We start from the raw sequence: 14,672 nt of genomic DNA, 5'->3' as shown, positions 1-14,672 counted from the left end.
ACAACTAATATGTCTCTGTAACGCTCGAGTTAGTCCCTATTTAGAATTGACCTACCATTGTAATGTATTACAATTATCCTGCATTGATTACCCTACCATTAATGTATTGAAGTTATCCTACACCTTTGTCTTGGACCACAGAAATAATGATCATACATGACGAGTACGGGAATGATGAATGTTGTAAGTTTCCTTTGAAAAAGGTGATTGATACCTGCGCTGGTACTGCAAAATATACTCGTTTTCCCTAACATGTCGTTCATACGATTTAAATATACGGTGCAGCTGCAGTAACTCTTTCTAACGTCAGGCAAAAAAATGTGTATTTCAAGGAAGTACACTTTAAAAGTTAACTTTTGTTTTCTATATATGTAAACCGACCAACATATTTTTATTACCATCAGTCTATTTTTATAATGGGCCGATTAAAAGCGCAGTCGTCAATCTTTCAGTGTTAGATAGCTATATATATTATCCCCTTATTCCTTCATGATGGCGTCCACTAGTTTCCTATATACGTATATCTAAGATATTCTTAATTTAGAGAGGATTCTGAGTTTGAATCCATTTTGTACGATCATCATTTAATTAATTGTTACATAATAAGAGCTGTTCAAACTCGAGTCTATTTTATAAAACGAACAAAGTGAGCTGCTAAGGGAAATTTTGAATATATAAATTGCTTATCTGTATGTCTTGATAGGGTGGTAGTTAGCTACGACCGAGGCTTATCAGTCCAATCCTGAGTCAGTTCCAGAAATGTAAAATCCCAAGTTGACACCAACTTCGAATCCAACCCCATTGTAATGCATTACCAACTGCATCAGGGTCATACAGGCATTTCAGAACTACGATGTTGCTAACATAACTTTTACGAGACCTGAAATTTTAGTTTTCCATGCGGAGTACGTCACAGTAACAGTGTCATAAATCTCAGTTTATCTGACTACAAATGGACTGGTGAACTGCCTCGTATTGTTTGTAACATTTTTTCCGTGGATCCTGGTTACATAGTGTTAAAAAATCACAGATTAAAATTATGTAGAGATGACTACTAAAAAATTTGTAATCGTTTTGTCGGTATAATAAACGTGGTGACAACGTATCAAAAAACCAAAAAAAAAAAATAGTACAACGGTTGACCACCCAGCTAATTTTGAGTACAAACCTTTCGAAATGTTGCTTAAAGCGAAGTTTCCTAAAATAAATGACTTAATGAAATTTGTTACTAATTTTTGTATTTATTTTAAAAAATATTATTTAAATACAACATAATACCTTTAAAAGTAAATAAGAATTACAAAATATCTCGTATTACGAGTAGGTATTATAGGTAAGTAAGGTTAGTTACACCATATTTATTAACAATATTTAATAAATAATGAAGATGATTAACGATTATTCTGGATGAGATTTCATAGGGAGATAGATTATTATTTGTTATAATCCAGCATCATCATCGTCATCATCATTACCAGCCGATGGACGTCCACTGTTGAAATAGACTTCCAAATAATACGATCTTGAGCTGCCAGCATCCAGCGGCTCCCTGCAACCTGCTTCATGTCTTCGGTCAATCTAGTGAGGGGTTGACCACCACTGCGCTTTCCAGTGTAGGGTCGCCATTCCAGCACCTTGGGAGCCCGACTTCCAACGGCTCTTCGAACTATGTGCCCTGCCCATTGCCATTTCAGCTGCGCGACTCGCTGAACTTTCAGCAGATTTCCTCATATTCAGAGAAACACCAAGCATAACTCGCTCCATCACCCGCCGAGTGACTTTGAACCTTCATACGATGGCCAATTATCTTGTTACTACTACATGAAAAAGATCTACGCGAGAGAAACGGCTGGGTACAGACAGGTCATAATTAAATTAATTGTGAAAATGATGACAATAGATTTAATAGAAAGCCTTTTAAAGGCGACGCCTCTTCCTTTCATACCGTGTTCCCATTCTCAAAACAAGTACGAACAAAGTAGCAAACATTTATAACAGGGGAATGACAAAGAGCTTCTAATTCCTGATTATTAGGTATGCGTCGCTTTCCGGGCGAAATGTATGTCACGTGAGTGGTGAGCTTCGGGTGACCACGCATTATGGTTATTTAGCATTTGTCCTAATATATGTATTTATAAAGCCTAAAAATCTCCACCGTTTTAGGCCGGCACTAAGGCCGTGAAGTCCTGGATTAAATCTCTAACCGTGAGATTTTTTCGTGTCCAGTCTTTTCAAAAAGAAGAATAGTTAATATGCTTAAAAGATATGGTTTATATTTTTATTTAAAATCAAAATTATTCAACTTAATGCAAGAATTTATAGGCTAAATAGATTTTAATTACTTGTACTCATTTAGTTGGCACAAGGTCTATAAGAAGAATAAGTTTCGAATTGTTAAGTGAATAAAGGCAGTCCTAACATACTCTTAGTTCATATTTACTGTAATAGTAAAATACAGAAATCATAGTATTGAACGTAATAATCTAATTTTTGCGAACAATGAATATATTTTTGTCTACCTTCTGCTGATTGATCTTTCTAGAGGTTGTACCGTTCCAAACACCTGAAACAAACAAAATAAAATTAGCTAAGGGTTAATACGTGTCCCGAGATGTCGGAATAACTGCTTACCCTAGTGGTAAGTGATGTGTACTCATTATAGTGAAGTATGGAATGTGGCGGCGCATTGTACTACCTCTTTGTGCATTTGCACAGGAAGATCCGGCAGTTCTTTGTATTTAATGTCGCTATATAGTATTTATCACACAGGTAGAAAAAACATTGCACCTACTCGTATTGTTATTTAACTAACAAACATTATAGTGAGAAGAAAGTTTCTTTTCATCATTATAATATGCAATGGATATCTACATAGAATAAAATACACTCAATTGCATTTATGGAACTCGCGAGTATTGAATGTCGTAGTTATAACTGTCGTTTCAGCTTTTCTATTTAATCAATACTCAATACATATAAATAAAATTAAAGTGTCTTCTTTTATTGAGTCAATACTCAAATAAAATATTTTTTAAGTAAAATTTATTAAAATTGCTTTTACTTTTCCTAAAGGAAGGTAGAAGCTGATCCAATATCCAGTGATGACCTATGGGTTTGAGACTTGGTTGCTAACTATGGATCTCATATGAAGGCTTAGAGTCTCTCAGAGAACGATGGATCGAACTATGTTCGATGTATCTCTATGTGATCGAATCAGAAATGAGAACCAAGGAAGAATAAAATTTACTGTCGAAACTAAACGCAGTCGCAGTAAAAGATGGCGCCCAAGGTTCTAGAATAGAGATCGCAAGTGGCTCAGGATTGTTATATTTGGAACTCCCTACAAAAGACCTATGTCCAGCAGTAAACGTTCATTGGCTGTTAAAAGGATGATGAAGATAAAGAAAAACATATATTACCTAGATGTTATTCTTTCAGTTACCTATACTTAAATTATAAAACTGAAGAGTTTGCTTGCACGCGATAATCTCAGGAACTACTGGTCTGATTTTAAAAATTCTTTCAGTGTTAGATAGCCCATTTATCGAGACATGCTATAAGCTATTTAATATCCCCGTATTCCTACAGGAACGGGAACCACGCGGGTGAAACCACGCGGCGATAGCTGGTAATAAATAATACTACTCAAACATTTTACATTTATTTCTTTAGCTGATATATTATGTGTGGACCAGCACAAAATGTAAAGTGACCGATTTCCTGGTGAACCCTTTAGGTGGACCGCACTTACTAGTCCAAGGCCACTCACTTTTCTTTATGCGAACACCCAAGTCGTACGTGTCGGGAAATACCGATAGGGAGATTCACAAACTAGATTCCCCCGAACGTGAGTGCTGCCCCGCCGATAAAGGCAACCACCAAACGAATTAACGTATCTTCCAAACAGCGAATACAAATTTTATTTGCGAGCCTATTGGTTCAGTGGTTAGCCGACAACTTAACTGTCCCCATACAATACAATTTACAACTACCCGACGTCCATCTTTTTTTCTTTTTTAAGAAATTTTGTGGATCTAGTCTCAGCAGGCTAATTCACTGACTTTGACGTATGTTACTTGACATAACGAAATTGAGATTCAATGTAACAAATGACATCAGGTGTCTTGGCAACCCTTCGTGGATATCATACAGTAGGTAGATGACATTTCTCAGTTGAATTAGCTAAAAGCTATAAAGCTAATAGTACATCATACTAGCACAGTGCGGATTGGCAGACTTCTCAGATGTTAATAATTAAGAAAATTCTCAGGTATGCAGACTGCCTCACGGTGGTTATTCTTCACCATTTGAGACACGGGATATTTAATTTCTTAAAATGCACATAATTACTGTTTATATATATGCACGTAACTGACATAAAGTCGCAAGTACATGCTCAGAACTGGATTCGGAATTACGCCCTCCGAATCGAATCTGATCTGATCAGATCTGATCGATCTGAGGTCATATCCGCTAAGCTATCTTGGCTCTCCTGTTTAATATAAACCTTTTCCAAACTTACTTTTGTAGCACTGATTTGAAAAGATTCTCAGTACATAGAGGCACAATGTCCGAATATACGCTCTCTATTTCTATGAAAAGGCAGTCAAAACCTGCAAAAAAGTCAACCAACCTGCAAAATTAGGTAAATATCATTACTAAGTCAATACCGATCCAGGATTCGTACCAAAAACCTCATCCGAAGCATGTGATAACTACTGGACCATAGAGGTAGTTAGTGAGTGAACTATCACATTATTATTATAGTTACTTTAATAGACAAGCACTTAGGAACAATTTACAATGCCGCTATACTAATTGTTCGTGAGAGCTTCTCCATACCTTTCATGGAAGCTTGTTACGAAGTCAGTATCGCCTCTTAGATTCTAACAATGTCTTGTTTTAGATTCTTAACTAAATTACCTCCTTACATGGGAAACTTTATGAGAGTACTCTTCAACGTATAATATCACATATACCTAATATAAAGGCAAACGTTTGTTTGTGTATATGTTTGTTATTTCTCGACGTCGCAACGACTGAAAAGATTTGGCTGAAACTATAAATTAGGAGGCATTGCTAATAAAGAATATATCAAGAGAACCTTTGTTAAAAAATGTATAACCCAAAAAAACACAAATATGAAAATGAAAACTCAAGCTACGGGGCAGAATATTTCTTATTAAAAATTGTCTTTTACTTGTTTAACACTAGCGTGCCCGCGACTTCTTTTGCGTAAAATTAAGTTTTCTGTCTTTTTTTTACTTAAAAATTGTTTACCTAAGTTTTTTAATTTAGTTATAATTAATTTCATGAAAAATACAAATATGATAATAATGTAAGTTTTCGACTATAAAAAAAATGTCTTCTCTTTCCAATAATTCGGAATTTCCTGTAAATCGTAGGCCACCACAGATCCGCATCGTACGTACCGGACGCATCGCATCAAACGGATTTTAGTATTCTTTGTATAGAAAGTCATACAATGTGTCCACTGATCCATATCGTACGGATTGCATCGAATTTTATCAACCGTAAAATTAAAAATCCGTTTGATGCGATGCGTCCGATACATAAACCTACGATGCTTAGCTTATGACGCATAACAAAAAGTGGTCTTGCACTTAGGTAGCGGAAGCTCGCAACTTTGTTGTGTGTAAATTTGTTTTTAAAAACTTAACAGTCCAATGAATCACATAATGAATTTTGGGAATAAGTTCAGGAGTCACGTGTGACTTATTTCTTGATATCATTTTGGCATTTGTTTTGTTATGAGCGAGGTTATATTACTTAGTAAAATTATGTGAACGTATAGCAAAAGACCTTTAACTGACGCCACTTTCAGACTTCCCAATATTTATTTTTACTTTTGTACAATTGAATCAAAGTCTCGTCGATACGTGAAATGTTTCCAATTTACGAAACGCTTCTCTAAATTCTCGTTGGTATCCATGCTCGTAAAAAAAAGAAAACAATCGAAGGCCTACAGCGTACACCAAAGTATCTAAGTACAGCTGTTTCCAATACTGAATGTTTAACAGAACATCGCTGAATTAGAGCGGGACTGGAAGGGACTGTTAAAATATGCATCCTCATACTATAAGAGATAAGTACTGTGCTGGCCTTAAATATTGTATAGCTGGGAAGTGGCTTTGCACGCTTGTATTATGTATCGTTACGCCCATAATATATTATTTAGGTTCGTTGTAACCCTGAATTGTGTTGTTAGGGGAGAGAAACACTCTACTAAGATTGCAAATGTGAAATCCTTTATGGTAAGATCTCAAATAGTATGACGACCTTCACCGAGCTGGTTTTTGGTTTTTACCAAACTTGCTGACGCCGCGCGGTTTCACCCGCGTGGTTTCCGTTCCCGTAAGAATGTGGAGATAATATATAGCCTATAGCTTTCCTCGATATTTGGGCTATGTAACACTAAAAAAAATTTTCAAATTGAACCAGTAGTTGCTGAGATTAGCGCGTTCAAACAAACAAACTCTTCAGCTTTATAATATTAGAATAGATTAAATATGTCATAAGAATCAATTGACAAGGTGTTGGCAAAAAAATTTAAAGGCTTCCCTCTTTGAGGAGAGGCGATATGGAGCTTTAGACCCACCAAGCTGCTCCGTCGAGGGTGGCGAGATTAAGGTGATAATGTTCATTTAACGGCTACTATCGGTTATTAATGATAATTACCGAGAGCGACAACTTAACTTGCTCTCCGGGGCACGGGGATGTCACCACCAACTTCTCAACTCCGAGCTTTGTTACTGAAAATTTTTTTAGAAGAAAAAGTCAATAATGTCAAAATTCATATATTTCAATAAGGCTTAGTTTACAGGCACTTTCGAAAAGTCAGATAATAAAATTATAAGATGGTGATAATAATTAGTCAAAAACTTAAAATTAAAGTTACGAGACTTCCAAAATTTGGTCCAAGAAGAGCATCACATTCATCAAACATCAAATTCAGCCAGGTTTTTTCTTTTTTAATTTACAATCAACAATAGATGTATATAAGTAGCCAGTCTTATAGTGGAATAAATTTCCAAGCTTTTTATCATTTTATAATAATCATTAACACTATACGACTTTTGTATAAGATTGTGTTGAAGTAAACCTATGTAAGTAAGTAAGTATTCTATGATTTAAAAAATTCTATTATTCGTACTTTTTGCATGCTATGGCTACCTATGAGTAAAATTATATGTGTTAACCTACCCTTATTTGTAAAACGTTTTAAGTCTGTGTTCATATAATTTTGTTGATATTGTTATCGCCGCGTTGCAAAGACTTGCGGTACGGACGGCTTCAGTGTGCTCGTGACGTTCGAGTCGCCCACATCTCTTGTTGTGTAATTCTTTATGGGTTACTTGGGATGGGCGGGGAGAGTGACTTGAGTGTTTGTTTGTTGTTGTTTATACAGTCAAAGGGTCCTTTAACCCTACACACAACGTTCACAACTGCGTGACTTCACTCAAGGTCATTCTCTGCCATTCTAGGGTCTTATTTGGGTTACAGTTTGATTTGTTAATTAAGTTGTCCTTACAAATGTTGTGAATCACAACCTTTGTTTGATATTAGTTTTCTTATTTTTGTAATCACTTCTGAGTCCGCTAAAAGTATTTGTACCAAATAAATAAATAAATGATGTCTTCCAGGATTCGAACCGTAAAACCTCGTGATCCCTAGACGTGGTCTACGAGACTGGATCATGTCGCTACTGGATCATGATGAAGTTAGGTACTTAGTACGGCAAAAGTTTTTACATCTTCGACAATGTGGATCGATGCAAAGTGGCTCGTTAGTGCAGGGACAAGCCCGAGCCGCGTTAACTGTCTCACCGATGCAGGCGTTCACAGATAGGTACACTGTACACGTAGAGAAATGATCAGTAATTTAAAATTTTTGCTCGTGTATTTTTCTGTTATAAGGTCTTTATACGAGTATAGGACGAAATCATGAAAATATTTGGACCATTTTCTTCACTATTTTCTTTCACAAATTGCAGACCATTGCTTTTATTTTATATTATTTACAAATAGCCCTTGACTACATTCTCACCTGATGGTAAGTCATGATGCTATCTAAGATGGAAGCGAAGATTCCCTTTTCGGTTTCTACACGACATTATACCAGAACACTATAATCTTTTTCGGTAGGGTGGTTACTAGCCACTAGATGTGAAGGAAAACATCGTGAGGAAACCTGCATACCAGAGAATTATCTTAATTCTCTGCGTGTGTGAAGTCTGCCAATACGCATTGGGCCAGCGTGGTGGATTATTTGCCTAATCCCTCTCATTCTGAGAGGAGACTCGAGCTCAGCAGTGAGCCGAATATGGGTTGATGATGACTGCAGTGGACGTCCATCAGGTGATGATGATCATGATGATGACCGTCAGCCTAACTTTGCCGTAGCGTGGTTGGTCTAAGCTCCATATCACCTCTACTATTAGACCCTGTAGCCGGCTATTAAAATAGTGTAAACCTTTGTTTACTGTGATACGATAGGAAAATGCTAAGTGAATAAAACAATAGAAACTCTGAGGGTGGAATAACATCATTCACGCAGGGAACGGCTGAAATTATGTTAATAACATGTGTTTATGACATCATCAGTGTCTGGACGGATAGGCGTGAAGTTTACAACGCTTTCAGGGGTAAAATAGCCTTTTATGAAATATCTCGGGTTTCACTAAGTAAACTTGCGTTCTTGCCTCGTCAAATAAAGACATACCAACCCTACATTCTTAAGTCAATTTGTCCGGTCTCTGACGAAGTTCGAATTATAAATAGACAAACTGATATACTAAAATATTTTATTTTTATATCTATAGTAATATTATAAAACTGAAGAGTTTGTTTGTTTGATTGAACGCGCTAATCTCAGGAACTACTGGTACGATTTGAAAAATTCTTTCAGTGTTAGATAGCCCATTTATCGAGGAAGGCTAAAAGCTATATATTATCTCAATATTCCCACGGGAACGGGAACCACGCGGGTGAAACCGCGCGGCGTCAGCTAGTATAAAATATAGATGCTATATACTGCTTTAGATATGAACAAAATTCCATATAATTAGTTAGGCACAATGTCGTGTAGAAATGGGTGTGGATTTTCATCCTACTTCTAACAAGTTAGTCCGCTTTCATCTTCGATTGTATCATCCATGCACTAGAAAGCGCAGTGTTGGTCGACCCATCACCAGGTGGACTGACGATATCAAGCGAGTCGCAGGGATTTGCTGGATGCCAACTATCCAACTTCAACTTATACTGAAAATTTCTTAGAAGAAAGAAAAAAAAATCTGACCGAACCCCAAGACCTAGTGACCATATTGGCTAACCACTGGACCAACTAGGCAGTATAGTTACTTATTTTTAATTCTTTACATGTCCTTGGCTGCAATCTCACCTGATGGTAAGTGATGATGCAATCTAAGATGGAAGCAGGCTAACTTGTTAGAAGGAGGATTAAAATACACACCCCAATGGCGGTACGTCTTTGATAGCAGATAGGTAAGGTGGTCTACTAACTAGTCATGGCCAAAGCCTTCCACCAGCCAGACCTGGACCAATTAAGAAAACCTCTGTCTGGCCAGCCGGGGATCGAACCCAGGACCTCCGTCTTGTAAATCCACCGCGCATACCACGCCACGGAAGCCATCAAAATACTTCAAAGGTTTTGCCCGTTTATGTCTCACTGACTCCATAACGTCGAGTTGGATTTATTAAGTCAAACTTCAATGTTCATGACTAAGGAACTGAGCTAACAATATAAAATTAGCCAATCCAGATTTTGAAATACAATTTCTGTGTCTAACGGAGCGTAAAAGCTCAAAAGGTTTATATATAATGCTTTGATGAAATTATTCAAAGTGAACGAAGTGGTAGCGGGCGGCTAGTCTAGTGAAAATTAAATACGGTTTAGGTCAATAAGCATAACCTATTTAGCTACGTGCTGAGCAAATTAATTCAGCCTGCAAACCTTTTTTTGCTCCGGAATACAATATTAATTTTACTTCTTTTTGTTTGACTTGTAGACCTGTATTTCTTTCACAGATATACTTTTATTCCACAATGCCTAGTTGAGTCATAATTTTTAGCGTGGTACCCCTAAGTATGGTTCATAATTATTATCTTCAAACCCAGCGAAAAATGCACAGTACAATGAGAAAAACCAATGTTAGGTCCAAATTGCGGAAAAATCATAAAAAAAAAATCTATCTCCTAAACTAAGCAAAATCATGGGGGTGATTCGGATACTCCTCGTTACAAGACATCCAAATTTTAACTTTGAACGTCAACTCCCCGGCCACCCTGTATATAGACCCCTGATGGCAAATATGATTTCTGCCTTCGATTTGAAGGGTTCGAATCCGGTCCGAGGTATGTTGTTTTCAGTTATGTGCATTTTTAAAAAGTTACATATCACGTGTCTCAAACGAGAAGAAAAAACGTCGTGAGGAAACCTGCATACCTGATAATTTTCTAATTATCTACGTGTGTGAAGTCTGCCAATCCACATTGAACAAGCTTGGCGGAGTAATACCGTTTATTCTGAGAGGAGACTCGTGCTTAACAGTGAGCCGAATATGGGTCGAAAAGGATGATCCAGAGATTATCTCTTACAATGGTACAAACATTACCTATTTTATTTATATTATAGTTTTTGGAAAGAAATAAAATAAATTTATTCGAATCTAAAAGTTACTGACAGTCAATACCCCAAAGACTATTGTCATTTTTCTTATATAAATCATGGTATATTCCCTCAATACTTATTTTCTGTAACAGTCATATTAACTTAGCTGGTATACAATTTATTTCCAACATAAAGCAACTTAAAACTATATTAAACAATAATTTTTGGTCTTCATTTTTGTACAACAGTGCTTAGGAGAAATAATGTCTTCATTACAGCCAAGTAACAGCAGTTGTGGCACAAAAACTATTAACTAAGCAATTATGTTATAGAATAAAATGAAGAGAATTCTCGATACTTGAGAGGAGCGCCGTTTCGTTGAAAGAAAATTTAATTACAGCAACGGAACGACTCCGGTGTAGATACTCGTAGTATCTCATACCTACCTGTACAACTAAAGCTAATGTTATTTGGAATGTGTAGTGGAATTACACACATACACATAAAAACTACACAGCTTTTAAGACATAAAACCTATCTAAAATTAAAAAAATACTCAATTTTGCGCGAAGATCACAAACAAAATAATGTAAAAATAGAGAAAGATATTTAAAATGAAGTGGTAACCTTGTCAAAATATTTTCAAGGGGCATAAATCAATACTATAATATCATAAAGCTGAAGAGTTTGTTTGTTTGTTTGCTTGAACGCGCTAATCTCAGGAACTACGGAAAAATTATTTCAGTGTTAGATATCCCATTTATCGAAGACGGCTTTATATTATCTCTGTATTCTCTAGTCATCTTGTCGATTCGTTGTTGTAGCCTGCTTGACGAGGTTAAGCGCGTCTGAATTTGGATAGCCCATGACCTTTTTTGTTACCGCGGTAGTGGACAATACGTTTGGTGATCCGTAAAGGGTCGCTTTTGAACTAACTTTTGTCGCGATATTTGGACATTAAAGTGTAAATTGGCTGGTAGTGACTTGCGGTGGCCTGCGGACGGGTGATACATTGAAACACACCATTCTCGACCTACACTAGACACATAACCTATTCTTCGTATAGCCCGTCAGCTAGGGTCAACACACCTTGACCGTAAGTAGTTTGACGGCCTCCGTGGCGCAGTGGTATGCGCGGTGGATTTACAAGACGGACGTCCTGGGTTCGATCCCCGGCTGGGCAGATTGAGATTTTCTTAATTTGTCCAGGTCTGGCTGGTGGGAGGCTTCGGCCGTGGCTAGTTATCACCCTACCGGCAAAAACGGTACGATGCCGTGTAGAAACCGAAAGGGGTGTGGATTTTCATCCTCCTCCTTGACAAGTTAGCCCGCTTCCATCTTAGACTGCATCATCACTTACCATCAGGTGAGATTGTAGTCAAGGGTTAACTTGTAAAGAATAAAAAAAAAGTTCATTGTCTAACGATCTGACCAATTCTTTGAGGGCTCTCATTTCGCGGTGCAGCGCCGTATTTCGAGCGTCCGGAACCCCACCTTGATCAGCTGATGAGCCCCTGATCAATTCGCGTGGGGCGCCGGAAGTTTGCCCACACATATGGCAATAGTTAAAAAGTTCGGTCATGAATAACTATTGCGTTCTTAGGCATAAACTATCTTTACCACAGACAAATTGAAAGTGTAAAAGCGTATAAATCAGCGTGTATGTACGTAAGCAATGCGTCACGTCCGGTCTCTGCGGTGACCACAGCGCGCGTACACTGAGCCTAATTACCTTACCTTCGCTTAGAGTGCTAATTTATGCATCGTTTGCCATTCCCCAGTCGCTGAATAAACGCTACTTAAACTACTTTATAGAGAATCAAGTTTGGGCTGATTTTTTACTTTAATAAAATAAGGGAAAATACTGTCTTGGTTACCTTCAAATCAAATCAACATTAAAAATCATTTCAAGTAGGCTCATTTTACAAGCACTTTTGACACGTCAGTTGACTATTTGTAAAGATTCTACCACCGGTTCGGAAGACAGGTTCTGCTTAGAAGAAACCGGCAAGAAACTCAACAGTTGCTTTTAAAAATCATACTGTATTATAACAACAAACTTTTTAAAATAACTAACAACAACTAACCAATACCAGTACGCACGCGCACAGTACCAGTAAGTATTGACAGCCTCCGTTGCGCAGTGGTGTGCGCGGTGGATTTACAAGACGGAGGTCCTGGGTTCGATCCCCAGCTGGGCCGATGAAAGTTTTCTTAATTGGTCCAGGTCTGGCTGGTGGGAGGCTTTTGCCGAGGCTAGTTACCACCCTACCGACAAAGACGTACCGCCAAGCGATTTAGCGTTCCGGTACAATGTCGTGTAGAAACCGAAAGGAGTGTGGATTTTCATCCTCCTCCTAACAAGTTGGCCCGCTTCCATCTTAGATTGCATCATCACTTACCATCAGGTGAGATTGCAATCAAGGGCTAACTTGTAAAGAATAAATTAAAAGGTTCAAACAAGTAAAAACGCGGGTCCTAGCTGCTAATGTGCCTATAATGTCAGCGGCGACCAAACACATTACAATGAAACACAATATGCTGTTCACCGACTATATCGTGGCGACAGTGCTTTCTAACGTTCAATATTTTCATATCACATAAGTAAGCAAGAAAATACTAATGTCACAATCAGACTTTTACACCTATACATAGTTATTTTACAACAAATGTACCTACTATAGATAGAAGCAAGCGTTACTTTGCGGAAGTTCATCATGATTATAAATTTATTTATTTTGCTATCATCCGCGAAAAGTCGACGAACCCATGCGACGACGTCACCCAGGTCCGACAAAATACGTACTACTCTACGTACGTTTCACCCCGAAACCGGAGCATCCTCAGGAGATGTTGACTCTACAACGTGCAATTGCACAATTTACGTAGAGAGTATTTTGTCGGACCTGGGTGACGTTGTCGCATGGGTTCGTCGACTTTTCGCGGATGATAGCAAAATAAATAAATCATTATATAACAAATGTACTGTAATATTAAATTGCACGTCTACGTCTATAATAATATTCTTAACATGTTGACTCTTTATTGAATTTACACGTAAAAATACGTTTAGCTGTAGATTCTTAAGTGAGTTCACGTGTGACGCCAATTGAACTCTCCCTAAGCCACTTTAGATTGAGTATTATTAGGTATATCGAACGCAAGAGAAGAGCTGTTAGGGAGGAAATAAGAGCACTTGGAAAATGTGTATATATACATATACCTATCTAATAATACAAAGACGGATATCAGCTACGGACAATGAGGTCCAGGGTTCGAATCCCGGGTCAGGCCAACAAAAAAAAATAGGTGATTGGGATTTTTCTTACAAGAAAAATCTTAATAGCTGGAGTTGGGAAGTTGGCGGTGTTAGTACACCCCCGTGCGACATTACTACCTTCTGATCACTTTGAAGGCGGTGCCAACACAGTAATGCGTTAACTAAAGCCGATTAAATCAATAACTTTTAGGATTTAAACACAGTTCTATCCCGTGGTTCTTTCAGAAACGGCTTTAATTGAAACATCACTGGCTTTACACCGCCTTCAAAGTGATCAGAAGGTAGCACATACGATGTTATTTTTTCGCATTTTAGTTTATTTTTGTCATTTTTAAGTCGGTTCAATTTTTTTTTTAAATATTTTTAATTGTTTATACACAGATACAATCATGATATCATGATATAATAGAGATAGGCTTATAGGGTGCACATAGAGTAAGTACTTTATCATATTTCACACTATCACACTAATATTATAAAGGCGATTTGTGTGCGTGTAAGTGTGTAAGTATGTTTGCTCCTCCTTCGCTTTGCGATTTGGCTGAAATTTGGAAAAGAAATAGAATTTACTCTGGAGTAATACCTAGGACACTTTTCATCCTGGAAAAATCCATGGTCCCTGCGGGATTCGTGAAAAGCTGAATTCCACGCGGACGAAGTCCCGGGCGTCCGCTAGTACCCGATACTCCTACGAAAATAGTATATATCCGAATGAAGCACAGCTTGTAATAAATAAAAACAA

The 14,672-nt window shown here is 37.5% G+C and overlaps 1 protein-coding gene across 1 annotated transcript in view; it reads right to left on the bottom strand.

The window, feature by feature from the left end:
• LOC112055902 (TWiK family of potassium channels protein 12-like) overlaps positions 1–2,571 on the bottom strand; it is a 201,118-nt gene extending 198,547 nt beyond the window's left edge. Inside the window, exon 1 of the mRNA XM_052883277.1 lies at positions 2,520–2,571. The gene's annotated coding sequence lies outside the window, so the exon portion shown is untranslated. The remainder of the gene's footprint in view (positions 1–2,519) is intronic.
• Between the last annotated feature and the right edge of the window lie 12,101 nt (positions 2,572–14,672).

This window comes from Bicyclus anynana, chromosome 8, assembly GCF_947172395.1.
Source record: "Bicyclus anynana chromosome 8, ilBicAnyn1.1, whole genome shotgun sequence".
Lineage (NCBI taxonomy): Eukaryota > Metazoa > Arthropoda > Insecta > Lepidoptera > Nymphalidae > Bicyclus > Bicyclus anynana.
This window is presented reverse-complemented; position numbering and strand designations above follow the sequence as displayed.